At 34.4% G+C, this 18,155-nt stretch overlaps 1 protein-coding gene across 4 annotated transcripts in view; it reads left to right on the forward strand.

Annotated features, from left to right (window-relative positions):
• LOC129799216 (sodium-dependent phosphate transporter 2) overlaps positions 1-18,155 on the forward strand; it is a 39,414-nt gene that overhangs the window by 1,433 nt on the left and 19,826 nt on the right. Inside the window, exon 1 of one of the 4 annotated variants that reach the window (XM_055842937.1) lies at positions 17,568-17,694. The exons of the other annotated variants lie outside the window; for them this stretch is intronic. The gene's annotated coding sequence lies outside the window, so the exon portion shown is untranslated. Of the gene's footprint in view, positions 1-17,567; positions 17,695-18,155 lie in introns of those variants that run through there. 4 annotated transcript variants of the gene reach the window in all.

Below are 18,155 nucleotides of genomic sequence, written 5' to 3' on the forward strand. Positions count from 1 at the left end.
GTTACATATACCCACATTTTTTTTTTTCAATGCACAGTTTGAGGTGTTGAACTCAAAATCACATAGGATTTCCTCCTCTCTGCCCCTCTCTTCTCTTTTTGTCTCTATTAGCATTGGTCATACATTTTTATTTATATATAAACCTCTCTGTCTCCTATATAAAATTTGTCTTGTACATAAGGGAATTATAAATGTGTAAAGTCACACTTTTCCTATAACGTTCTTGAGGTTCACACTCTTTTGCAAACGAAACATACTCTCCAAAAATAACCCAAGAATCTCACACTCACACTCTTCCCTCAAAACGCGAGTAGCAGTCTACAAAATTTCTTATTCAGCATCCCAAACTGTTGACAAGCACTGATAAGAAAAACTTGCAAGATCGAAAAAAAAGTTACCGCACTAAGTGCTTGGAGATAACTAACAATAATGGATGGCATTTCAGAAGCTAAGCATCTTGACTAAAAGAAGAAAAAAAAAAGAAATCTCCGACCACCAGAGAGTAAATTTTGGCGTTAAGTTGAAAGCCCCATAATATTCACGTTTCATTGAATAAATTACCATTAAGTATCTCGTGATTGAGACCAACAATATCCATTCAATATTTTTTTTGTCTGTTGATTCACCTCTGTGATAAAAAGAATCACTTAATGTTAAATATTCGCGCGTACGCTGCAAATTATAAATCTCAGCTCAAATTTCCCCAATGAACCGGTCAAGCCGGTATATTGGGTGGCGGAGTCGCGAACTCAGCGACAAAAGAGGCGCCTCTCTGAAGAGATTCATTTTTTTTTATTTGGGCGAGATGCTTCAGAATGAGTCACACGGAATGTTTGTTAAATTCCCCGTTAAATTACATGTAACACATATTTTGCTACATAAATTACAGTGAAGCCAATAGGCAAAGATTTGATATGGTCAACCTAATGTCGTTAGAGCTCATATTGATGATGATCAATGAAAAAACATATGGCAATCTTGAAAAAGTTGTTTCAAAAGCTTTGTAGTAAGTAATGTGTTAAACCTATTTCAAATTTGGTAAAAACATTAAAATTACCACTATTAAACCCAATTTAAGGACACCTGCGTAATGGGAAAGTACCTAATTTAGATAAAACCTTATATTTACGATTTTAAGCACTTATACAAAGGAACTCGTCGAGTCATCAAACTTTAAAAAAATCTGAAATGAATATAAACAAGAAACGCGGAAAGTTATCAAATGAAGTAAAACTGAAATAGCGTTAAACTTTTAAATTAATTTAAAAAAAGTAATTATATTTACTATATCGACGAAATTATGATTAAGAAGATATGACTGCCAGTTTCAGTCACAATAGCTTAGCGAGCTTAGGATTATTAATATTATTAATCGTATCGAGATATTTGTATTACAAGGTAATCATTTTACAATGTCATATGTCATATCTCGCGTGTTTAGAAGAATCTGCTAAATCCATTGTAGACCGCCCTGGAGCGCCTTCTCGTGGTGTGAATGCTTCTTTCATTCTCCCAGAGATGTTGGGCGAATTCGGTGCATTATATTATGTTATTATTAAATGTGAAAATAGTCTAAATAGATTCATTCTGAGGGCAGCAAATGGCGTCCATCCATACACGTCCAGCTCCAGTCACAGTTACAGCCGCTTCTTCCTCCTCGTGCATCATGTCCTCGCCGACTCGTCAGCTGCATCCAGGCCTCCATTTGGGCCCCTTATGCATCCCCTTTATGGTTGTCCCTTACGGGTTGTGTGTATTAAGCCAGCCAGTCCTTCGGATAAATTCCATTAGACAAGCCGGCTTCAATTTTGGTAGATCATTCCAGTCTAGCACGACTTTTCCAAGTAGCGCTCGTCTGGTGTTGTAAAGGCTGGTACAGTCACATACATAATGTAGGATCGTTTCCTCAGCGTTGTCACAACCTCTACAGGTTGGATTACACTCAATACTTAATCTGTTGAGGTGTTTGTTTAGACAGTGTCCGGTGAGAAGATCAGCAAATTGCCGCGCTTTGCAGCGGTTACTGCTCACCAGGTACTCCGTCCTTTTTCTGTCCACAAGTGGCATGAACAGTCTGGACACGCGACAGTTGCTTGTAGCCGCCCAGACCGCTTGGTGTTGTGCGAGTAAGTCCTCCCCAATGATGATTTTCTTCATTTAGGGCGACACTCCCACGGCAGGCTCGGGACCGATGAATTCGGTCTTCGCTCCTGCCACTGCGAGGTGGTCAGCCTCTTCATTACCCGCAATACCACAGTGCACAGGTACCCAATGTAGACCGATCTCACAGTTAAGTGAGACCGTTTCTAACATTTCTCGGCACTCGAGCACCAGCGAAGAGCGAGATTTGTTTCCCGATATAGAGAGCAAAGCAGCTCTGCTATCAGAAAATATGTTTATTTTCCTGCCAGAAACCCCAGATTCAGTCAGAGTCTGAACCTCAATTAGGATTGCTGTGACCTCGGCCTGAAATACAGTAGTATAACGGCCAAGTGGCACTGACCCACCAATTCCGAGTTCCGGACAGTGGTACCCGGCTCCAGAGGAGCAGTCCACCCGTGAGCCGCCTGTGAAGAGTGCAACCGCACCGGGTTCATTGATGTCCCCTTCTCGGTCTCTCCACTCAGCTCTCGTGTTTAGTACAGTTTTTAGATTCATTTGAGGAAGTCTATTCTCAAAGTGGAAATCGTCCCTCATTAGAAGGTCAGGGTGTCTTTTAACCATTGTGTCCATGATTTTAACATGTCCCGCTGGGTGGCACCCGACCTTCCACATTTCTGCAGAACGCAGTAAAAATAGTCTAAATCAGCCATTAAGATCTTTGCACCGGGCGGGACTCGAACTCACAACTGTGAGTCAAGCCGGAGAATTTATCCGCCCAAGAGCCAACGCTCTTACCTATTGCGCCACTGATTTCCCTTAATTTAGGATGTCTGTATAATTAGGAATAGGAGAATGGTTATACTCCTCAGACCAATAGCAAAGACAAATATTAATTATGGAACTTGTGAGAGATCAAAATATCCGAGGACTTGGAAAGCGGGCTCAGTAGCACAACTACTGAACTACTGAAGATTTTTTATGACATGAATAATTTGATAATCTTGAGAAAACGACCGCCGTATTTGCATTTTTTGCATTGATCTAAATTTAGCAATTTAGATTAAGGGTGACATGATAACTTCTTTTCGATAGTATCAATTATCGACTGTCGATTCTGAAAATTTTAAATAGTTAAGACTTTTTATGGGTGATACAAATCTTTATCAACAGTCACACTCATTTAAGAACGCTACAATAAGTGGTCTAGTAATGTTTAAAAATCTTTTGTTCATCCAATCTACCAGATACAGATTTATCGATACTATCGATTCGACAGTATCGAAAAGTTGTCATTCGACCCTAGATTATGAATTTATATTTTTTCTTTTACTAAATAACAATAACAAATTTTTATTAAGTTCTTCATTCATTAAATTTTTCAAGAAACTCATAAATTGATACAAAGATTTTTGTGTTCACCTTAGACTTAAAAAAAATCAATAGAATAACGCAATCTAAACAAATTGAATTACCTCAAGATTAAAACGAAAAGGGCATTTTCAAAGGGAAGATTAACTTCGTGTCACTCGTGTAATCTCAATGGTAATTCAGTTGAGGCGTCAGGCAGAAGAGACTAGAGCTCGTGCTGTGTTTCTTTAAAGTGTTGAAGATGATAGTGAAAGTGAGGTGTTGTAAATCTCAATGTTGACAATCCCAAAATATAACACAGTCACAAAAGAGGGTGCTGATGGGGTATTGTATTATACTTGAAAATCCCATCAAAGCGAATAGTTGTGCCTTCAGCAGACAAAAGAGCACTAATATGCAAATTTACCGTTCTAGTTGTCCACACAAATCACAATAAATTCTTAGTTCTTGCAAAACCATTGAGTGTGGGTTAAGATAAGGAGTAACCAAGAGTACCCATATAGCTTTATGAATAAATTCTATGATTATTTAATGGATAAAATTAATGAAATTGAAAGTCAATTAGTATCTTTTGTAATTTTACGACGCAATTTTCTAATTGTAACGACTGTTCAGAACTTTTAATCTTAGATTTTTATAATGCCATTTCCTCTTGCATTTTGTATTGTGTGTCATTAACAAAATACTTGATTGAGTGTGAATATGAATTTATGAGAATTTATAATTGGACAGCTCACTAGGACAATTTATAATCATTTAAATAATATTAAATGCATTAATCATAAAATTCCAACCAAACCCAACAAAGTTTATTGAATGCAACAAGCTGGACATTTAGCTGATTTCCGGTAGGTTATTCTGTTATTCAAAAGGGCATTTTGAAGATAAACTCTGACACTGTTTAATAACTTTATGTTGTGTGGATTTACTGTTGTTCTTTTCTGTTCAAACATTCTTTTTTTGGCAACAAAAACCTATATTCTCAATAAATTTTCTGTAGCCTGAAGTAATAAGAATATAAGAGATTTCAAAGGGCGCGTTTTCTAGACTATTTGTTTTTCCTTCTTATCTGTCTCTGTTCTCTATATAAACACTTTTTAATATATGTTACAATTTTTACGATTCAATCGTTGGTTTATTTTCTCAATCCATTTTTTTTGCGTCATATGTAGAAAAAAAAATGTCTTCAATGCCAAATGGTTGTCTGACACTCTTCATGAGGGTTGAAATGAAAAGAAAAAGGATGAGGAAAATATAAAACGAATAAACAGCAAATAATATTCGTTTCTCAAAATGGATTTATTTATCATGCCACATTGCGAAATTTATGCAATATAATATAAAATCATTCGCGAGACATGCTGTGTGTCAATGTACAAGAGCAACAAATAGAGATTTTCTGCTGGCGTCATGGGCTTCTCACAATTTTTTTTTCTTCTCTACCGTATAACGTCTTGTCTCAATTTTCGCTCAATATAATGTCTTCTCATCAGCTAAAATAGACCAGCAATGGAATTTTTAACTTGTTTCAATGATCCACTGGAAGGCGCCAAATACAGGTTTGTGTATTATACCTTCTGGTTGGACTCCCCTCACCATATCAATTATATTGGCGTCAACGTCTTTTAGTCATATTATATATACTAACATTCCTATAGCCACCATCTCTTGCACCATTCATAAAATCATTATTACGCGAAATCACATCATCTTTTTCTATATACACATTCATATTAAAGTGAATTTCCATTGGATGGAATCTAAACTTGGACAGTTGTGAAGATGAAGAAGGAGCCAGGTGGGAGATGAAACAAAAATTGTCGATATAGATTTTAATTCGCGTATTTTCCAGAAATGATTGACTCATCTTGAGGAGGAGTAAAAGATATAATAGGCAAAAAAGGGTGGCCAAGTGAAAAGCATTTCGCAGATTGCTCAAATTCGAATCAAGTTGCTTAATGGACCGATCATACCCATGAGATAAAAATTATTTCAAATTTGCCCAAAATTAATTGCTCGTACTGGTTGGAACCGGTTTCAATTGTCGAAGATTCAAAGACCTTTCAAATGAGTCCAAATTCGTGCTAATCGATTGAGAGATATGCTCTCTAGAGTCGCTTTTAGCTTTGACCTTCAAAAATCATAGAAATAGATACGACCAATGGCGCATGTAAGCGAAAAGTCCGCAATGATAATTCCTAAACAGCCCTTTAATTTTTGAAGTCGTTTTCGAAGTAATCCATAAGACAAAGTTTTGAAAAGGAAGGTGAGGGGTGGTGGAAAATGAAAATTATGTTAAAGATCGAATATCGAAGACTGCAAGTCCGTCTATCGCCGTTTGGCTTCTACAGAGCTTATAACGGACGAACGAATAGTATTTGAATAATGTCCAACGCACAATAACTTTTGTTTGTAAAGATGTTTTCAAAATTTCTATGAGATTGAGAGAGATGACTAGATCTAGATCTCACTCACTCTCGCAGGAATCTCCGAAAACATATTTACAAACAAAAGTTATTGTGTGCTGGGCATAAGAATGACAGTAAATTATTATTTATTTATTTATTTCGATGTACCGGGCTTTTATTGCCATTTTGTACATTGTTCAGTTTACAAGTTTATTCTTCAGTTTACAATGTTTGGTGAAAAATGTCCATTCAGACGCTTCAATCATTTGCACCGGGCGGGACTCGAACTCACAACTGTGACAGTCGAGCCGGGGGTCACACCGCCCAAGATCCGATCGCTCTTACCAATTGCACCACGGACCCCCTGACCGTAAATTAAATTTTCGGAAAAAAGGAAAGATCAGCTTGATAGCGATGCTTTTATTCGACGTACAATACATGCTTATTAGATCTGGAAAATGTTATGGAATCAAAATTCGCATCTCTTTCGTTTTGAACTATTCTACTCTTTGACACTTAAAATTAAATTTAACTACATTGAATTTTTCGTGATTAAAAAAAAAGAGAAAGAGTGCGATAGAATGTGATGCGTTTGAAAAAAGGGGATGTGAAATTCGATTTCATGAAAGTCTTCTAGAACGTATTGCGATCATCGCGATCGTCGACAGTAGTTATTTATCATATTTGTAGCGTTTGTAGCGGTATCATAAAAAATACTCCTGTAAGCCCTGATGGGGCTCACCTAAAATACAATTAAAACAGGGTATAGAGGGAAACTGGGGAACTGAGGTTTGCCACCATTATTTCAACTTCCTGAGAGTGACTGTCCACGGCGACTTATGCTCACTGACTGAAGTACTGATGTTAATTGCCATAAGCAACAAGAGCACCATATATCAACCTTCAGCACCCACTTTGGGATGGTAGGGGTTGGGTGTGTTAAAGGAATAAGGAATTGGGATCGGTGGGTTGCAGCCGTCGACGAGGGTTGACATGTGTCGAATAGACCGCACGCTCGACACTCCCAAATCTCCCTACCCCATTTAAGAGTAGATAAAGATCATATTTCTCCATATCCTTCTCTATCCTCTCGGTATAGAGTGGCCGTTTTACTATAGAAATTGGTACACGTAAGTGGATTGCTTCTGTGACACCGGTCAAAGTGGTACCGATCATCGGTGTGAGATCGATTGTATTCCGCAGAAGTTCCGATCCGGTACATAATTTGCTTCCCCATACGGCCACATATTCGAAGTATTTGTCATCAAATTCTAAATTTTTTCAGATTAAAATATTTTCTACCATTTTGCATGATGAATTCGGTTGGGAAGACGGCGGTAGACGCAAAATAATAATCGGCAATAAATATATATCATTTATAAAATTCACTGAGGGGATGGCACTATAATCCAAAGAATTATATATATCGCTCTCCCAGTGAGTTCGAGCAATACAAAACGTATAAATCTTATTGTATCGACTGGAAGAAAACCCACGAAATATTTTACTTTTGTAATGCGTAAATATGCAAATAAGGCGCACTTCTCATTAGGATCAACACAACAGGTGGGGATGTCAGGTTGTTATTCTCCTTCTTGCGTCTTTCTTGGAATTGGAAACTGTGTGAGGGTGGGGGATTTGTGTTGATGATGGGAATAACCGCAAAGAAATATACGTTGATATGTTTTTTTTTTGGTGTGTGGAAATACACAACCTGTTACTTGAGCTGGCGATGTTGATAAGGGGCCAAAATGAAAAGGCTTTAAATTGAAAGGAATCCCCAGAGATCGGCATCATTTCTCAATCTACACTCAAGCAAGCATCTTCAACTTGGTGTTCAAGTGTGTTATTATAATTAAAAATAAGATACTTTCGACTTTTATTTATTTAAACAATTGTAATCTTTCTTGTATCATAGTGAAAAAAAAGTTAGAGTTTAAATTGAAGAAATTCATTTAATCCTTTTTGACGTAATGGTAAGAATTTCTCCTTTTTTTGTTTTAGTGAAAAGTCAATATAAATTCAATTTGACTTTATGACTCTCTTGTGCCGGTTCAAGGAAGTGGCAATAAGTGAAAAACGACAGTTTGCGGTTTCTTTTGCGCAATGAAAATGGAAAGAAAATTCTTATTTCGCGCTATAGCAGCTATGTTTGTATGTTTGTGTGGTTAGTGTGCTTTTTTGTGATAATTCAGCAAGAAAAGAATAAATTTACATGATTTTCTTGCACAAATATTTGTTGAAAATTTTTGCAAAGTCGTATTATTCAATTTTTGTAACAGAATTTCACAATTTTGTGTAGAGTTCTATTCAATAAAATTGAGAAACGCTGACTTCATTTTATTCTACGAGAATTTTTATTTCTGTTATTATCACATGTTAAGAATTTCCAGAACAAGAGAAATCATGCTTTTTACTTTCCATAAATAAGATTCTGATAAAATTCATTCAATGTTCTCTTGGAGCCAAGGTTGTAAATACATATTTTCAATGGAAATTTTTTCCATGAAATCCCGCTACGAGTCAAAACATCAATTTTTGTGAATATTTTATAGGGACTTTATAGAATAAATTTTCAACCAATACTGTGACTAATTGTAACATTTTCCCAAACATTCAAGTGTAGTGATTCTTTCTATGACCTCGTTTTTTTTTTAAATTTCTTTTGGGCCTTTCTCACACAAATATAAGTAAATATTAGAGTATATTTGTGAGATTTTCTTTTCTTTTTTCTGAATTCAAGGAAGTTCAAAAGCTATCTGCCAGAAAAGATATCCTTCAAGCACAAAGTCTTCCAAGTCTCAAGCACACAAACACCTCAGACTCACCCGAGACTTATTGTGAAATAAATTTTAATTAATTCCACTGATGCGATAGATATTTGCTACATGCAATTTAGTGTTGAATTGAGCAAAACAAGATTGTCCATTTAGTACAGATTTAGAATGTTGGCCAGTACAAACTTGTGCAATTAATCGCTAATTTTTCTCTTAATTCATTCCTATAGGAGTTTATTTATGCAAGAAGGAACAGAATCTAGTATTATTTTTTTTCTATTTGTTTTCATTTAATGACTAAATATTGCCTTTTTGAGCAAAGAAAAAGAGCTCTAAAAAGAGTCGTTAATTTTCTATTTTTTTTTCTGTATAATTACAACGTCCGGTTTTCTTTCTATATGTCCTCATGGTGAAAAACACGATATATACACACACTTTTAGTCTATTTTCGCAAAATGTTCTCACATTCTGTTTGTATATCAACAAGAGTCAATCATCTAATAAATGAAAAATTTTATATAAATTATCAAAGCACAGATATTCAGGGATGATATAAATTATAAATATTTTAGGAAGACTCAAAATTTGTGTCTCTTTTTCATCCTATTTTATTGTGCTATTTATTCTTCCTCTATTTCTTCTTCGTATTTCTTTTTTCTCTTAAGTAATAACACAGACTCTCACCAGATAAATTTGTGTTCCTTGTATTAAATTTATGTATAAGAAATAGAAAGAGAATGTTTGGCAATGAGATGTGTGGTGAATTGAACTTGAGAAGACATAATCGGAAGCAATTTTGAATTATTTCATGGATTTTTTTCTATCATTTTGCGTATGTATCAAACAATTTGCTATTCGTGTCCCCTGAGCCATATATATTTTACTAATTTTTTGACCTTTAATCACTAATTAGTATAATTATACGTAGGGGGAGGCTTTGATGTTTCGCACATACGCTACCATCGGACACTTCGAATTTCTCCGGTATTACTTTATAACTTTCACTGATGGCTATATATTTTAGTAGCTAGTCTTAAATCACACCTTTCCTGAAAAAATTGGGAGTCTAATCCTTTTCCCCTAGTTTTAGGAAACAAAAATTAAAAACAGGTCCAAAACTGTAATTTTGCTGTGCAATATTTCATACGATTGTGCACAATTAATATCACTTTTCTGAAAAACTACTATCACACAGGGTAGAAGGGTTATTAGGAATCAGATTTAAGTAAAAATCTTTTAGGCTGAACAGGCACTTTTTGTGGGTGGAACAAAATTCACAAACTTGGCTCAGATTCATCGATCGCACATAGAAGACATGGCTTCTCTCACATTTTCCAAGAAACTTCATTTTAGATGCGATCCCTCATATTCACATCTATTGTAATCTACCGATTTGATCCACCACTAAAAAGGAAAACTTAAAAATCGTAAAGTTGATAAACAAGAAGTAATTTGACTCAAATAGGTTGCAGTTGAGTAATTATTAAGCAATTTTGCATTTCTTTGATATAAAAATATTTTTCAAGCTTGCACAAACTGAATGTGCAATGAAAGAATCACATCTGCAATAAGCTCACACAGTTTACAACTAGTTTTTGACAATCTTTGACATAACCTCACTATTGTGTTGTTTTTCATGTCAAAGAAAAGAAATTGTCCGTAAGAAGATGTTTTGTGAAAATTTTAGCTTGTTCACCTGCTGAAGCTCAATATCTGTGCTAAATCCCGATTCCTGCAGCTGCAGGAACAGGGAAATCTTCAATGATGCGCATTCAAAGGTTTTTGTGCATATCCGGCTCCGTGGAGGAATGGTGGAATCTTGTGTGGTCTTCTCGCTTGCAAAGTTTTAGTCAATTTTTAGCTTTAAAAACTTATTGATTCGTGTAAATTTGGTGATATTTGGACTTTTCAAGAAAGTATTCATCAGATTTAACCGTTTCCGGAGTGAAATTCTCGTAGAATCAAGCAAAAAAATGGTTTTTAATGTCAATAAAACATCTCTCATAAAAGTTCCAAAAAAGTGATATTAAAATGTTTTATTCCTTATAAAAATGGTTTAATCAAGTAGATTAGAGTTCCCTTTAAACAATGATGTGCAACTTTTAGTGTCCGGTGCAAAATTTACGGTGAAAATGGGGTGTTCAATGATGGCGTGAATCGTGTGCGATAATAGAAACTTGATTCATCTATCGGACAAATCGCCATTAAATTTTCATTTTCCTCTGGAGGAAAATCTAAGGATTTCCTGGGATTTTGTTTGGTGGGATTATGAACCTTATAAGTAAGACATTTTTTTGGCATAGTTGGAGAATCCATACGGTTTGCTTGGTAGTCAGAAAAAATCACTGAACTTGAACATCATTTTTGTGTGCGAAAGTTCAAAGCCTCCCCCTACACAACTTATCCAATGCACAAAGTAAATTATCACACTTTTTCCAACTACTTTTAAGGGGTTAGGTAGGTCTTGCAATTTCTAAAATTTATTTAATTTTTTATTATATTTTGAGACAGATAGACCTTTTAGAAATTTCTATCGCTATGGTTGACTATGATAAGCATCCAATTAACCGCGTTTTTCTAAAAAATATTTGTTTTTCCAAATCAGTAGGAAAAATTCTCAAAAACTAATGCATCTAATAATAATGATCTATAATGGATCCATAATCTATAATGGATCTTTTTTCTGTATCACAACTTATTTTGCAAGACGAAATTTTGGCTACAAAACGCCGAAATTTGTTTCTTATTTAATACAAATTTAATTTTTTTCAAAATTAATCCTTCAAGTTAACAGAAAACATTTGGGTTTTTGACTGGAAATAAATCTACTATGAGTATAATCGTTGCTACCGCAAAGATCTCTTTTTTTTCAAACATATCTCTGAAATGTGGGATAAACGAAACATTTAATACCATACTCCATTTGATGCCACCCCTGAATTGGTATTTTTCCTAGAATTATTTCAATATTTTAGAAGTGCATTATAAAATACTAATCAAATAATTTGATTTTACAGTGATATACTGCCAGGATATTGAAATAAAAAATTTATTAGGGGTGGTATCAAATAGGGCATGACAATAAGTAGTTGCTCTACACTAGGCTTAACGCCTATTTTTTTTTTAAATTTCTTAATAAAAATTTCAGAATATTTCAGTATTTAATGCCTATATAACCCCTTAAGAGGTTACGTGGGCCAAAACGACTAGGAAACAGCATATCTTCTCTCATTTTTTTTTAATGTACTTTTCAAGTACAAATTTAACTCTTAAGCTAACAGAAAGAATAGAATAGAATAGAATAGCATAGAATATTTATTTGTTTGAATGCAACAAGTTGGGACTATACAATATCGTTAATATATAAAAAATATATCGAAAATATATCGTTTTTTGATGTCAGATGTATATACTCTGAGAAATCTTGTCCACCTTATCGATTGAAAAGTATGTTTTTTTCAAAAATCGTTTCCAAAAATCAAGTCGCTATGTCTGAATTTTGAAAATTTCGAAATGACAATTTCAGGAAATATAGGATAAGTGTGCCAAATTTCGGCATAGTTGCATGCAAGCGCCAAAGTCTCAAGTTTGAAATGTAATATCTTTAATAGAAATTGATTTTTTTTATTCATTCTACATAAAGAGTGTTGCTTAGAACTTTGTAGAGAGTTTATCGTCTTTATTTACTCAAATCATTCTTAATACATTTTAAAATGAATAAAAATGTGGACACAGCTTTGGTGCCCTATTTCGGCCACCTTCATTCTCATAGTTCCTTACCCTTCGGGAATTCTTCCAATATCTTTTTCACGTCATCTCGTTCGTCGAATCTACATTTTTTTGTCATTCTTTTGCATTGTATAATCTCTAGAGTATGTAAAAACTAAAAATTCATGGAAATTCGAGGAACGAAAAAGATGGCCGGAATTGCAAGCTGGCCGGAATTTGGCACACTTACCCTAGTTAAAAAAAAATGTTGCACTTTTATATGTTGAATAGCTCGAATTAAATATATTTTACTTTATGGTAAAAAGAAACTGTAAAGAAAATATGTTTTTTTTAATTTTTAGTCTGCGTGACCCACGTAACCCCTTAATGCAAAATGTATGATGCGATATCATATTTTAAATCATCCAATGTTTATTTCCAAGAAAAAAATGCCATCTCTCGCTTTTGATTGACATAGAATATCTTTCGATTGTATTTATATTCAGTTAAATGAATCAGATTCCATTGACGTGAATGGCGATTTATGTTTAAAAGAAAACTGCTGCATACACATATTATTTCTTGGTATAAATATGAAAACGATGCAACAATTATTGATAACCTCATGTGTTTCAAGTTCAAAACACTCTCTAAATGCAATATTTCTAGAATTTTAAACCTCTTCTTTAATATAACTAACACGCGCATCAAATTGAGAAATATATTCCATGATGTGTTCTGGCTTTCTCGAGAACTTTAATAGAAATCTTTCATTCAAAAAAAAAAAAAATGCATATAAAATCTTGATTTTTAATGTATATATCGTGTCGGTTGGATCAGCAATTGTGGTATCTGTATTTCTTACAAATGATGCATTGCTGCGAAATCGTGTCCCAACGAATGCAGATAAGATAGGTGCTGATTCAACCAACAATATTGCAATTTATTACAAATTCCGAGAAAAGAGCATTTTCACTTATTTCATAAATTTTTCCCCACAAGAAATGTCTCAGCTTTTAATCTCGGTAATTGCTATTCAAAGTCCATATCAAACGCTAAGTAATTACCATTAGCTCATGTTAAAATATCTTGACGGGTGTCTTCTGCGAATACTTTAGGAGGGGGTGGAGCAATGAGGGGGTGATGATATTTTTAGCAATGATGATAATCTTCAATCATGCAAGGTTGTAAAATTCTCTTGACAAAATTTTCATACTTGAGATAAAAAAAAAAGTTGGCAACTTTAAGACTGTATATGACATATACATATACATATACCTATATGTATATGTATAAAGCTCAATGGGGGTGATAAAGATGACGAGAATATTTCCAGTGATAATGAAAATATACTTAAGTCACTCAATTCACATGACGCCACTCCTGTTGTAAATGGCAACGGCACAAAAATAACTTGTTCATTGATAAGATACGTAAATAGTGAATCAGTGATTTTTATACCACACTCCAAAATTCGAGAGCCAATGTTGTAAAAGTATGACAGATTTTACAATGACAGAAGAAGAAGAAAAAAACACCTTTGATTGAGATTTTCCGGCATTTATAGAGACGTGTATCCCTTTAGCACTTTTCATGATAGCAAATTTAAACATGATATTTGAGATCAAAATAAAAAACAACATACTAAAATTTAAAGCGTGACTATAAAGTTCACATTGTTCTCGTTGAAATCACTTGCCATTAGAATGATTAATGAACAAGTAGAGTGTGGGGGATTCCTGAAGTGTTCAACTTTTAAATACAGTGTGCTAAAGAACAAAAAGCTCAGTCATGCTGGTGTTCACGTGAATGAAATGACCGATTTAATTGGTTGATAAAGTCTTTTTTTTTTGTATTTAGACGACAAAGGTGATTTTTTGGCACCAATTCGACATGACAGCAAAAAAAAATTAGAAACGTCTTAAGAATGATAGTCTCATGAATTTTAGCAAAATGTGTGTAGGATGTTCCACGGCAATTCAACGAGGTGGAAATATTGGAAGAAGAAGGAATGGTTAAAAAAAAGTTTTGGCAAAATTTACGTTTTTTTAAAGCTCCCCTGTGTATAGAAGTAACGATTACACTTTGGCCACAAGTATCGCACAAAATTTCTTTCGGACATTGAATCAGTAATTTTTTTTTCGCATTGCTTTTCCTTGAAACTCTCTGATAGTGATATCGGACAGAAAAAGGCCTCTGACGCTATCAAACCCCTAAAATCAATGAATTTGTCGAAAGAAGTTGATTTGTCATGCTTAAAATTTAATTTCCAATCAATTAGAGCAACATTTCAGCCATGAACATAAATTTTTCTGCCAATTTTGTGTCACTAAATATAAGATTATTAGATTTTCCTGTATTATATCACGAATAGTATTTTTTTCTGACCATTTCCATTTCACCGAACCCTTATCATTTTGCTATAGAAATAGATGACATTTTGTGGAAGAAAATGGATTTTATAAATACGCTGATATTTTATGTCACCAAATTGAAACTTGAGAGTGAAAGTAACAATTAACCTTCCACTAAATGGGACTCTGATAATTTTTTTTCTTAACATTACTCTCTGCTATTTCCTGTGATATTACTTATTTTGATATTAGGTGTGGTTCAGTGAGAAAAGTTTCGCACAACACTCGAAAAATTTTAACTGGAAACTGACTTTGTATAGATCTAACTCATGGGGAAAGCATTGTGTTTTGTAAAGTTTTTCTAATTCTTTTCTTTAAATTCTGCGGTTTACAACCGACTGAAATTGAATAATAAACTACTTCAAAATTTAACCAATTACCGGTTAAAAGCTATCCGAAACAGTTGCAACATGCAGTCCTAGATCATTTTAACTTTTGATTCTCCACTAAGTCAAAATGAAGCGTTAATCCTTTACGCGATCCTTTATGAAAATCAAAAATGATATAGTGTAAGTGTACCAAATTCCGGCCAGCTTTCAATTTCGGCCACTTCTTTTGTTCTTCGAATTTCCATGAGTTTTTAGTTTTGCATACTCTAAAGATTACACAATGCAAAAGAAATAACAAAAATGTCGATTAGACGAACAAGATTATCTGAAGAAGACATTGGAAGAATTTCAGAAGGGCAAGGAACTATGAGAGTGAATGTGGCCGGAGTAGCCCACCAATGCTATGTCTACATCTTTATTCATTTTAAATTGTATGAAGAATTATTTTAGAGAAAATAAAGACGATAGACTGTCTACAAGGTTTCAATCAACACTCCTTAAAAAAAGTAACAGAAATATTCAATTTGTATTAAAAATATTACATTTCAAACTCAAGACTTTGGCGTTTGCATGCAACTGTGCCGAAATTTGGCACACTTACCCTACGTCTTCAAAAGCTTATTTTTTAGCATTTTCTTTGTGATCATTTTAATATTTTTTTAAGGTTAATATACTTTCAATTCAAATGAAATGTTTATATTTTGATACTTTCAAAGGATCGTATTATATCGCGATTCAAGGGATTGTTGTTTAGCAAATTCCGAGAAAATGGAGTTTTTCCTCAAAAAGGTACCCCTAGGTTACTCCCTATAGCCTTAGGCCCTTGACAGACCTGAGGATTAGCCGAGAGACGGCTTAGCATAATTATATTAGAAATAACGGTCAAACTACATTTCCGACATTTTCCACTAAGTCGTCTCTCGGCTTAAGTCGTAAGTGTGTCTAGGGCATTAGTTACATTTACACCAGTTCAGTATTTCATCTAAAACGCAATTGATCCTAATTCCAACACTGTCCTATTTAGTAATTTTTTATGGATTTCTCACCCGAAGTATACGCTTAAGTGCTTAAATAGTTTGAAATGATCGAATTGAAGAAGTTTTCAAAGTAATAGTGCAAACCTTAAAAAAGTAATTTTCATCCAATAAGCATCCTTTTAGCACTCAATGGGTCAAGTGGTAGAGCACTCGCTCTATGATGCCAGTGTCCCGGGTTCGAATCACCTTTAGGTCACCAGGAATTTTTCTGGCGTTAAAGGTGTTCGAATTGCATCCAGTGAGCTTCACTGCACTTGATTCCACCGGGCATGGGACTGACAACCCCATCCCTGTATAAAAAATAATAATAGTAATGGATGTTCCGAACTCCCCTTGCGAGAAGGCCTAAGTTCCTCTATGGAACGTTGTGCCACCATTATTATTATTATCCTTTTAGGCAATGATTCTCTTGATAAGGTCTCCAGAGATCTTATCATTACAACTGCAGGGGCGTTGCACCAACAATTCCATGTTGCTATCTTTTACCGTTTGGCCGCTAGATTCCAGCCAATGAATTAACAAACTACGTAATTTGACACAAAAAACTGAGATTATCAAAACTAAGAGCACCTGTAGGACAACCACCTATCGGTAGTAATTGCATATTACTCTGTCCATAAGTTCGAGCAATAATTTTTGCCACTCGGTTAATTGATACAAGTGTGAACAGATTGTGAAAGCACATGGTCAAAAAGGTGACAATATGCTTATTTTCGTATTTTTCATGCTCGTCATATTTTTTTGGGGAATTTTTCTTCTCGTTGATACTCTGAAAAATTGAAAGAGAAAAAAAATTCGCAGAAAAATGCTTATTGGTCTGCACACGAGTCGTTTTCTCAAATTTAACACGATCCAAATGCGTGACAATAAGTTCAAAATCTTCTCATTATGAACATTATGTCTAATTCCATTGAATGATGGCACAAACAGAAAATCCATTTCAAAGAATCTAAAGTGGAATCAATTGACCGGTATTTTGATCTTTTTCCCCAGAAATGAAAAAGTACACACAATGAATGGTGGTGTTCAATTAAAAGTAATTGCAATAGCATTGAGGGGTAACACTGTGAAATTAAGAATATATGTATGGGATGAAACAAAATAAAAAATGAGGCAATGTTTGCAATGTTAGCAAGAATGTAAAGAAAGCGATTTAATACAAGGTAGAAGTGAAAAAAATATTATAATATTCTCAATTTTTTTTTTTGCATTTTATACTTAGCACGGCGTCTATTCGTGTTCTCAATATTGGTGTGTTGGAGACTTTGGGAGGAACACAGAACACAAAAAAAGCGCGGTGAAGTCACGTGTATTTCGTGCTTTTTTATAACCTTTGCGTCAGCCACGGAGCACAAGTTGCGTCAGGCACGTTTTGGCGGTGTGGCTCTCTTGTGACTGTATCCCATGATAAGCACTTTAGTGCTTTGTGTCTCTTTGGAGACTCTATACTATATCATCTGCTCAGCTCAAGCTACTTCCCCCCTTTCATGAGTGTCATTAGATCTTTTCCGTACATAAGACCCTCTCCAGTTGGAAGATTTTTCATGCAAGTGAGTTGGTGTATTGGGTAATTTTTGTCGCGTGGATAAAAGTCCAGCACACCCTTGTGATAACGATGCTATACAATCAGTGGAGGCATTATTATGAAATAGTTTGTTTTTTTTTGGAGCAAGCGAATGAGGACCAATTTTATTCAATTTATACGCAATTTAATTGGACGTCAAACAATTGATTTTGGAATGTTCTATTCAATTCTGAGTGAAATCTTTTATCTCACTCTTTACCATTTAAACTAAATTAGACGAAATTTGAATTGTTGTGACGTTCAAACGAAGAAGAAGAAGAATTTGGAAGAATAAGATAGATATATGCAAAACGTTTCAGAAAGAAAGAGATGTGAATTTTGATTTCATGAATTTATCCTGAACTAAATGTTGTTCTAAGGCCACTAAAATCAAAAGAAATTTCTTTAACTAACAGATTTATGCTATATACCTTAAAATTTGAAAAA

This window comes from Phlebotomus papatasi, chromosome 1 (assembly GCF_024763615.1).
Source record: "Phlebotomus papatasi isolate M1 chromosome 1, Ppap_2.1, whole genome shotgun sequence".
Lineage (NCBI taxonomy): Eukaryota > Metazoa > Arthropoda > Insecta > Diptera > Psychodidae > Phlebotomus > Phlebotomus papatasi.